This window comes from Lolium rigidum, chromosome 2 (genome assembly GCF_022539505.1).
Source record: "Lolium rigidum isolate FL_2022 chromosome 2, APGP_CSIRO_Lrig_0.1, whole genome shotgun sequence".
Classification (NCBI taxonomy): domain Eukaryota; kingdom Viridiplantae; phylum Streptophyta; class Magnoliopsida; order Poales; family Poaceae; genus Lolium; species Lolium rigidum.
Window position 1 is genome coordinate 251,177,199 of NC_061509.1, and position 9,606 is coordinate 251,186,804.

General features: G+C 44.9%; 1 pseudogene; it reads right to left on the reverse strand.

Annotated features, from left to right (window-relative positions):
• Positions 1-7,495: 7,495 nt before the first annotated feature.
• Positions 7,496-9,446, reverse strand: LOC124690767 (annotated as a pseudogene).
• Positions 9,447-9,606: the final 160 nt, after the last annotated feature.

The window sequence follows — 9,606 nt, forward strand, 5'->3', positions numbered from 1 at the left end:
GTGTTTATATAATGGGCCAAAGGCCAAGAGTTAGAGTACAATACAATTAGAGTACAAAAGCAAATAGAACTACTATACACGCTAATACATACGCTAACACCGCTTATACTCATGCATTTTTTTTCACATCATATTATCATGACTACTGGCAGAACTATATATATGTGATGGGGGGGGGGGGGGGACCAACCCCTCACCTTTATATTTGGCAAATTTTGACTAAAATATACTATATTCGGCCCATCTTCGCCCACCAAACCATTTGGCCCAAAACTTCAAAATCTATGTCAGTTTTGTATGGATCTGGGGGCGACGAATAGTGCACGTTTTCAAAACTTAAAAATCTATGTCTGTTTTGTATAGCCTAGAATTAAAAAATGAATTTTCCACTACGTTAGAGTTTAACATTCTCGTGTGTCTCATTAAGGCGAAATATTCATTCAGTGGGAGGCAACGTTCTCGTCGACAGCGAGGCGCCAGTGGTGACTTCGTCAATTTCAAGATCCCCGCCGGCTCAGTCTTTCGAAGGTGCTCATAGGGGTAGGGTGTGTGTGTGCGTTCATGGGGGTGTGAGTGTATGCGTGTGTATGTGAGCGTCTGCGTTGTACTGTGTTTCTCAAAAAAAAACATTATCCAAAACCAGGATTTTTGTTCTGAATTTTTTGAAACTCGCGAATGTCAATTTCAAACCCTTTTAGAAAAAAGGCCACCATGGAGCTCGGAGTTCATTTGTGGTTTCCGCATATACTCATGCAGCTTTTTTCACATCGAAAGCAAAACAACATTATATTTTTATATGTGTGGTTTCCGCATATACTCATGCAGCCTTTTAGAAAAAACTATTTTTATATTTGGCAATTTTTTGGCTAAAATAGCCTATATTCGACCTATCTTCACCCACCCAACCATTTTGCCCAAGCTCACTATGATTAGACACGCTACTTTACTGGAGGCCCCAAATATTAACTTTTTCGCATAATCTATTCCGTGCCTAGGCACTGTCTAGTTTTACACGGTGCTCCCTCTCGCGGGCGTTCGATCACGATCGGGCGGCTCAGACCGAGCGGCGCTGGGGTCCGAAAACAGATCGCAGCAAACTTGCCCCCATTCCTCTCTCGTTCCCCGCACATCGCTCCCATCCCCATCCTCCAACGCAAAATCCCATTGGCCGGAGGCGAGCGGTCCGACGGGGGGAGATGCATCTAGCTGCCGGAGTGGTTGAGTTGGGCCGTGGGAGAAGCGGAGGGGCAGGGTCGACGCCGCAGGCGCGCGGATCGACGTGTTCCAGGTGCGGGGTTGGCCGTGGGTGAGAGGTCTCGCCGGAGCAGCATCGGCGGCACGAAATCAGCAGATCCGGCGAGTCTGATGTGCAGGTGTGGACGTGGAGATTCGGTACGGCGGAGGAGCATCGACGGCACCGTGCGGCGCTGCAGTTCTGTTGATTTTTTACCTGGTGAGTGCTGCTGGATCCCTACGCTCGTGGTTCACCACTGACCTTTTGCTGGGCATGGTTACCCACATCCGTTCCTATCTGATCTGGTGTGTGCTGCTGGTTAGGGATTTATTTGGTGGTACTCTATCTGTCCCTCTATCTATTGTTTCGTTTTTGATCTGATAGGTGGTATTCTATAACATCACTAATTCTGATGTAATGGTGGTTAGTTACATATATACATCCCTGATTTTGTTCACTTGCCCATTTAGATCATTTTTTGGATCCCATAATGTAGGTTTGGGTCAGTTATTACATACATGTGCTTGTATTCCACATTCGTGCAATGTAGTTTTATACTCAATCTTGTGCTGGAGCCTGGAGATTACACATTGCGTTTACGTACTAGATTGCACATTAGGAGTTGATGTAATTTATGTTCAAGGAACCATGCATAAGAATGTATTTTATTATGTTCATAGGATGTAGGTTATGTTGAAATCTTTGACAAGTTTAGCCACTCTGTTATTTTTATCTATGGAGATGTATTTTCATGGTGAAAATATGAATATGGATGTATTATTGTACTCATAGGATGTATTTTTCCTGGTCGGAATGTGAATATGGATGTATTTTTCCGAAATTTTGACACAAAGGACCACCTGCCTCAGTGAATTGTCAAAAAAGACCACATGTGAACAGAATTGACAAAAAAGACCACCTTCGTTGTGGCAGAACGGCCCCCAGGCGACACGTGGAAGATGCCGCCGTAGCAGCTGGCGGCAGAGCTTGCCGCTGCCCCATGTGGCGGCACGCTACCTGCCAGGGTCGCCGTCAGGAGCCATCGAACCACGATGGGCCCTGCCGCCCCCGCCTGTGGCGGCAAGGTGACGTGGCAGGGTGCCGCCACGGCCCCTGGCGGCATGTCCGTCCGTCCAGCTAGCGCTCAATCAAGGATGTTGGGTTGTTCCTTACGTACGCATGTGCTAGCATGCTGATTAACCTTTACAGAACTTGGTTGTTCTTTGCTTGTACGTACACACTACTAGCATGCTCATTCAACCTTACGGAGCACATGCAAGGACGGACATGCCGCCAGGGGCCGTGGCGGCACCCTGCCACATCACCTTGCCGCCACAGGCGGGGGCGGCAGGGCCCACCGTGGCTCGACGGCTCCTGACGGCGACCCTGGCAGGTAACGCGCCACCAGCTGCTACGGCGGCATCTTCCACGTGTTGCCTGGGGGCCGTTCCGTCATGACGAAGGTGGTCTTTTTTGTCAATTCTATTCACAGGTGGTCTTTTTTGACAATTCATTGAGGCAGGTGGTCCTTTGTGTCAAAATTTCGTATTTTTCCTGGTCGGAATGTGAATATGGATGTACGCCACAACCTCATGAATTTTGTATGTAATTTTTATATATATCTGATGTATGTTTTCTACACTTTGCAGTTTGTTTTTCAAAATTATACAATGTGGGTTACTATTTTTGGTATGCACAAACATGTTGCATTATAATGGTCAGATTCTGCACCAGATTCCTCACTTGATATTATATGATGAAAAGAATATGTGCTAATTTCGGTGTACTTGTCTTTGTTTTTGCAGACCAGGAAAACTGAAACCAACGTTTGAATATCTGATGGCAGGCTACCAAATGAAGCATAAACATGAAGGAATTTGTTCATGCTTTTGTTTTGGGCTTTCTTCTACTCAGCTTATGGACTATTTCCGTTGATCGAGGGGTGTTCTTCGATCTAAAAAACTATTGGGAAAAGACTACTTTGATTTTGTTCATGATTTATCAAACTAATTTTCTCCATAGTTTCCCCAACCTATTGTGCATATCAGTCCAATACTGATACATTATATCCCAATTTTTTTACATGTTAGTTCATGATTTACACAACACTCATTTTTTCTACATCTTTGCATGCACATCTGTACCTTTTAATTATTGTTCTACATCTCCCTTTCCCGAAACTCTTTTTGTTACATCTTCTATTAACCATATGCAAAAAAAACGTATGGGGACTATTTTCTAGAGGGGCCACTAGTGGAAAAGAGGCCTTTCGTCCCACCCTTTAGTCCCCGTTTTGAACCAAACCGGGACCAATAGGGGGTATTGGTCCCGGTTCATCATGAAAACCCTTTAGTCCCGGTTCGTTTGGATCTTTAGTCCCGATTAGTAATACAAACCGGACTAAAGGAGTGGTCTATGGGGCAAACCCTTTAGTCCCGGTTCGTATTACCAACCGGGACTAGAGTCTACCTTTAGTCCCGGTTCGTATTACGAACCGGGACTAAAGGGTTTTTTGCCTCCCCATGCACCTCCACCCCCCCTGGATCGCCTTTTTTAACACTGTAAAATAGAAAAGAAAATGATACAAAATTCAAAAAATAAAATGTTTTCAGATTCTTGTATGTTATGCAACCTACTATTAGGGAAAATTAACAAATTTGAATTTTCACTTATTTTGCAAAAATGTTTTGAAAAATGGTAAAACCGCAATAACTTTTGCGTACGACGTCGAAAAAAACGTATAATATATCAAAAAATCCCGGGAAAAAGTTACATCCGAATTCACCCGGTTTACCCGGTTAGCCAATTTTTAGATTCTCAAAATTCCAAATGAAAATATGAAAGCGAGAACATTTTAGTTTTTGCCGTAAATTCGGAATTTTATTTTTTAATTTTTTTTAAAATAATAATTACATCATGCATAAAGATTACTATTACTTAACCATAAAGTTAGCCAATTTTTTAGATTTTCAAATTTTCAAGTTTGGCAAAAAAATATTAAAAAATAATAAATAAAAAAAACAATTATAATACAGATTTAAAAAATTATAATTATAATACCATTACCACAACATGTACGTTATTAGTTTTGTTTATTAAAATAATTATTTGGAATTCGAATAATAAATAAGTGTGACATCGACCAACATGTTAATAGGATTGATATGATACTAGTATCACAACATGCGCGCGAAGCACTTGGAAGCGGGATGGGAAAGGAACTTGGAAGTTAAGCGTGCTAGTGCTGGAGTAGTGGGAGGATGGGTGACCGAGCGGGAAGTTGGACAAGTAATTTGACTAGAGATTAAGGGTAGTTAGAGATTAAGTGGAGTTAGAAACTAAACTAGTTAAATAATTGAAATACTAGAAATTCTGAAAAAATAGGAAAAAAAAGAGGAGCGAAAAATAATTGGGAACCAAATAGATAAAAAAAATAACGAAATAACCTTTAAGTCCCGGTTCGTGTTACAAACCGGACTAAAGGGTTTTTTCCTCGACGCGCGCCAGCAGCCCACGTGGCGGGACCTTTTAGTCCCGGTTTGTTTTACAACCGGGACTAAAGGGGGGACCTTTAGTCCCGCCTAATTGGTCCCGGTTTGGAAACCGGGACTAAAGGCCCAAATGAACCGGGCCTATAGCCCCGTTTTCCACTAGTGGGCCGAGGTAAGCCAACAACAATTTCTACATCTAACGTGTATTCTATGGGAGAAAAATACAGATCTGGCATGGGCAGAAGTAACTTTACATGTCTACAGGTTCTTGCAAAGATTTCCTATACTTCAACTTTAATTGGTTGTAACTTTTGTTCATCAACCTGCTTCTACGATGGAGTTTTGTGAATCGCCAGTTGTAGTTGTTACATGTAAGTCATGTGTTTTTCCGTGTGGACCTGACCTGGGCGAGTTTTGTGGTTCTTGTATTCGTGCTTGATGCGCGCATCCACGAAAAAAAAAATAAGTGAGAAATGGACCAGGGTGGCAGGGTGTACGAGTAATTGCTTGTTTGTCCAGAATCTAAAGGTTACCTAGGGAGAGATGGGACGTGGGGACCAGGATTGCTGTTTTTGGAAAGTACGGACCAGCAACGTGGTTCCTTTGCCATTTATTGGAGGGGCACCGTGGAAAACTATTCAGTGTCTGGGCACTGTGTAGCCAGGCCCTAACTTTTTTACCGAGTTTCGAACTTTGAATCCGTGTACACTACTATACATGGGACCAGCTAGGGCGTGTTTGGTTGCTCTCATACTTTTTCTCTGTTTCCAGTTTAGGATCGGTGGAAACCGATTCTGGGTCATGTTCTACACACCGTTTGGTTACCTGCATTGATTCCTAGGCTCTTAGTGATCGGTTCATGCGATACTCGGTACCTATAGGCCGACTAAGATTAGCGTGCTTGCTAGGAGCCAACACTGCTCCGTTTGGCCGGCTAGCCAAAGGATAAAGGTCACGAGGAGAAGTAGAGAGTAAGGTACGTGGAAATATGGGACGGCGATACACACGGGTTGCCCGGGTTCAAGATCGACAAAGGTGGCGGATCTCTATTCCATCTACAATTCATTATAATGGCACACGTGCAAGGTTACCATGAGATTGGTTCGGTCTTAAAGTCTACATGGAGGCCGACTTACATAGGAGACCGGATATAGGGTTTACATGGAATATTCTAATTAACCGACTAGGATACATAGTCCTAACTAAGGCAGCACCTATGTCACCTCTTGCACTCCAAACCCTCTCTTGGATACTCCTAGCGGACTAAGCCTTCGTCTTGGTCCTTGGCAACTAGGCAACCCGGTGGGCCTGCTGGCCATACTGCAAACGGGCCACACTGGTACACTATTAGCTAGTGATATAGGTATACCCCTTTGGTATATCACATATAAGATATGTCCTCCTTAGATGTATTGGTTAAAATGCTGAAATATCTCTAAGGATTGCTGAAATAAACAAAAGAAGAAAAAAATCCAGGTTAAGGGCATGTCCAGCGGCCCGACGCAAAACGAACATCAAAAGTGTCCACATACGTCTGTTTGGGTCGGGCCCCGGACACCAAATTTGGTGCATGTCCATGATTGGCCGTTTGCATCGGGAGGTAGCGCGCCCCAGCGGCCCGACACATTCCCCGAGCATGGGCATTCCCCGAACTGGCGCATACATATGTTAAAAAAATGTTTCAGTGTGATGTTTAACAAACTTCATTACATCCAAACAAATAACAAAGTTTAAAAATGAAAGAGCATAGTTCGTAATTAATAAATAAATTGAGATGAAATTGACTAGTCATCATTCTCTTCATGGCTCCTTGCCAATGCCCATATATGATCAATCAAATCCTTGGAAATATGGCTATCAGAGACTTGAATGTTCATATGCACAAACTCCTCGCATGCTCCTTTCCCAGGTTGTGGTTGAACCAAGTCACCCTGAAATTTTATTCGTGGTCATTTAAGCCATCAGAACGCGATGACTAAACGATCATATTATGCATGATCACAACATGTCATCACCTCATTCATGGTCTTCAAAGACCATGTTCTAGTAGGGGTGACGAACAATAGCCCACCATGTTTAGAGCACACTAAATTCCCGCTCCACATCTTTCATGCAAGTCTCTGCCTCTAGGCAAACCTCTTAATTTTGATTGTATCTTCACAAATGTGGCCTAGTCAGGGTAGATACCATCAGCAAGGAAGAGGAGAAAGCTTAAGTGTAAAGTTGCTTACCCGATCCAGGACGAAAGAAAGAGGAGAAAGCTTAAGTGTCGCTTGGGCACCTCATATCATTTTTGTTTTGTGTGAAATCAAGCGGCATCATTCTCTCAGTCATTTCATCGAGCACCTCTTGTGCATAGGAAAGAAAAACAAACAAGCACACAACTCTCACACCTTCCACCAAGAAAAAACAAAGGAGAGGGCTGGCTAGAGCTGAATTTATAGGCAAATGGGGGCTTTAGCACCGGTTCATGCTACGAACCGGTGCTAAAGGTTTCACGCTTACCACGCTGCTGGCGACAACCCTTTCGTACCGGTTTGTGCCACGAACCGGTGCTAAAGCTCTGCCGGTCCACTGCGATGTCCTGGCCGCACGAATCAGTGCTAATGCACCCTTAGTCTGGGTTCGTAGCACAACCGGTGCTAATGCTCTTTGGAGCTAAAAATATATATGCCCTGTTTTCTACTAATGACCAATATCATCGGATATATCATGAAGGCGTATAGAGAGATTATTTATAAAGAAGACATAGCCAGGGGAATTGTTGTGTCTACATATGTGTACAGCCGTTGAAGCATCTACGTGGGACTGCTATCAGATATAGGTCATTTCTTCTTCCTACTGTAACCCCAAATTTCTCGGACATGTCTAGTGACTCCGGGCTGCCTTCGCCAGGAAGCACCCATTTAAAGTGGTAGATAAGGTTAGCCAAAGCCAACTCCAAGGTTGATGTGGCGAACATCATCCCTGGGCACTGCCTTCGCCCAGCCCCGAACGGAGTGAATTCGAAGTGTGCCCCAACATACTGGATGTTATTGTTCCCAAACCTCTCAGGAATAAAATCCTCAGCATTTTTCCAATACGCTGGATCCCTGGACACTGCAAAGGCGTTAATTAGGACAGTGGTGCCTTTTAGCATGTCATAACCCAGAATTTTGCAATCATTTCTAGTCATCCGGGGGATTAGAGGGAATGGTGTATGTAGCCTAAGAACCTCCTTAATGACCATGCGCATGTAAGGTAGCTCGGGAATGTCTCTGGTTGTAATGAAAGATCGATCTTCACCTAGCACCTTCCGGATCTCTAGATATGCCTTCGTCATGACATCAGGATGACGAACAAGCTCGGACATAGCCCATTCCAAAACAGTTCCTGTGGTATCTGTTGCACCAGCGAATATATCCTGGAAACAATGGTTATGGTACGAATTGTTAGAAGTTAAATATGTGTGTGTATTGTCCAAAACATTTTATCGTGTGAAAAACAATACCATAAGAGATATGATATTTTGTATTTAAAAAAAACATAGGCATATTATTTGAAACCTAAATTCCATTATGGCATTATTACTAAACAAATAAAAATACATATTACTAATAACTGTTTTCTAGCCGTAAAAAACCCAACTATTTTCCGTGTGCACGAGCCTCCGGACTGATATTATTTTTGGAAGGTACGATTACTCTTAACGGCAGTAGTATCATGGGTTAACCCAAACAAAATGTAAGGGTCTGTTCTTAAAATGAATTTTGTCGACCCTAAGAAAAGATGGTTGAAAATACTCACAATTAGTACGGCGAATATACTCTCTCTGGTTAGGGGCGATTCCGACGAGTCCTCCTTCTGCAGCCTCAGCAACACGTCCACCAGGTCTTCGTTGTCGGCGCAGCAGGCGACGTCACAGGCAGCTCGCGCGGCCTGCTGCTTCCCCTCGATGACGTTTTCGATGATGTGTTGCATGCGGTCATAGCTTCTCTGTAAGCGTCGGGCGTCGATGCTGAACCACCGTGCCAGCCGCGATGACGGGAAGAGGTTGAGGAGGGAGAAGCCGCCTAGCAGAGTGAGCATCACGTCCAGCTCGCGGATGTATTCTTCCTGTTCTGCGAACTTGCCGCCAAACGCCGCCCGCGACACGACACCATTGCTTAGCGCCATCACCTTCTCGCTGATGTTGATTGTGCCGCCGGTGGAGGCGGTGTCGGCGACGTAGCGCAGGAGGTTGCCCACCTCCCCGGTCCTGATGCCCTCCATGCGCCTCACCTGGCTGGAGCTGAGGAGCTCCACGACACATACCTTGCGCATCTGGCGCCAGTGGTCGCCGTAGGGCGCGAAGACGATGCCCCTGCCACCGCAGCCGGCCATGTCCTGCGACGTGGTGCTCCGACGCTCAGCGAACACGGGGTCGTTAGTCTTTAGCACCAAAGCCGCCGCCTCGGCGCTGGAGACAACGACTGTCGGGACCTCGCCTAACTTGAGCAGCATCACCGGCCCATAACGGCGAGATAACTCTATTAGTCTGCGATGAGGTAACGTGCATATGACATGGTGGAGGGCGCCGACGATGGGAAGAGTCCATGGACCAGGAGGAAGCTATTGCTTCGTGTGTTTGGTCTCGGGGCGGGAGACGGAGAGCTTGAGGAACCAAAGGGCTAGCAGAGTGGCTAGGACTATGAAACAGAAACTTAACGGCGCCACCTCCATTGCAGGCAGCTTAGCTTGTAGTGATAACTGATAAGTTGATAACCAATCTGCTCCCTTCCGTGATATTTATGGAGCGACTGCCCTTCCTGGCACGTGTGATCATTCTCTGCCTCTACGTTACCATTGGTGGCTAACTTGTTTAGAAAAAAAACCCCACCTCCCCTCCACTCCACTCGTGTC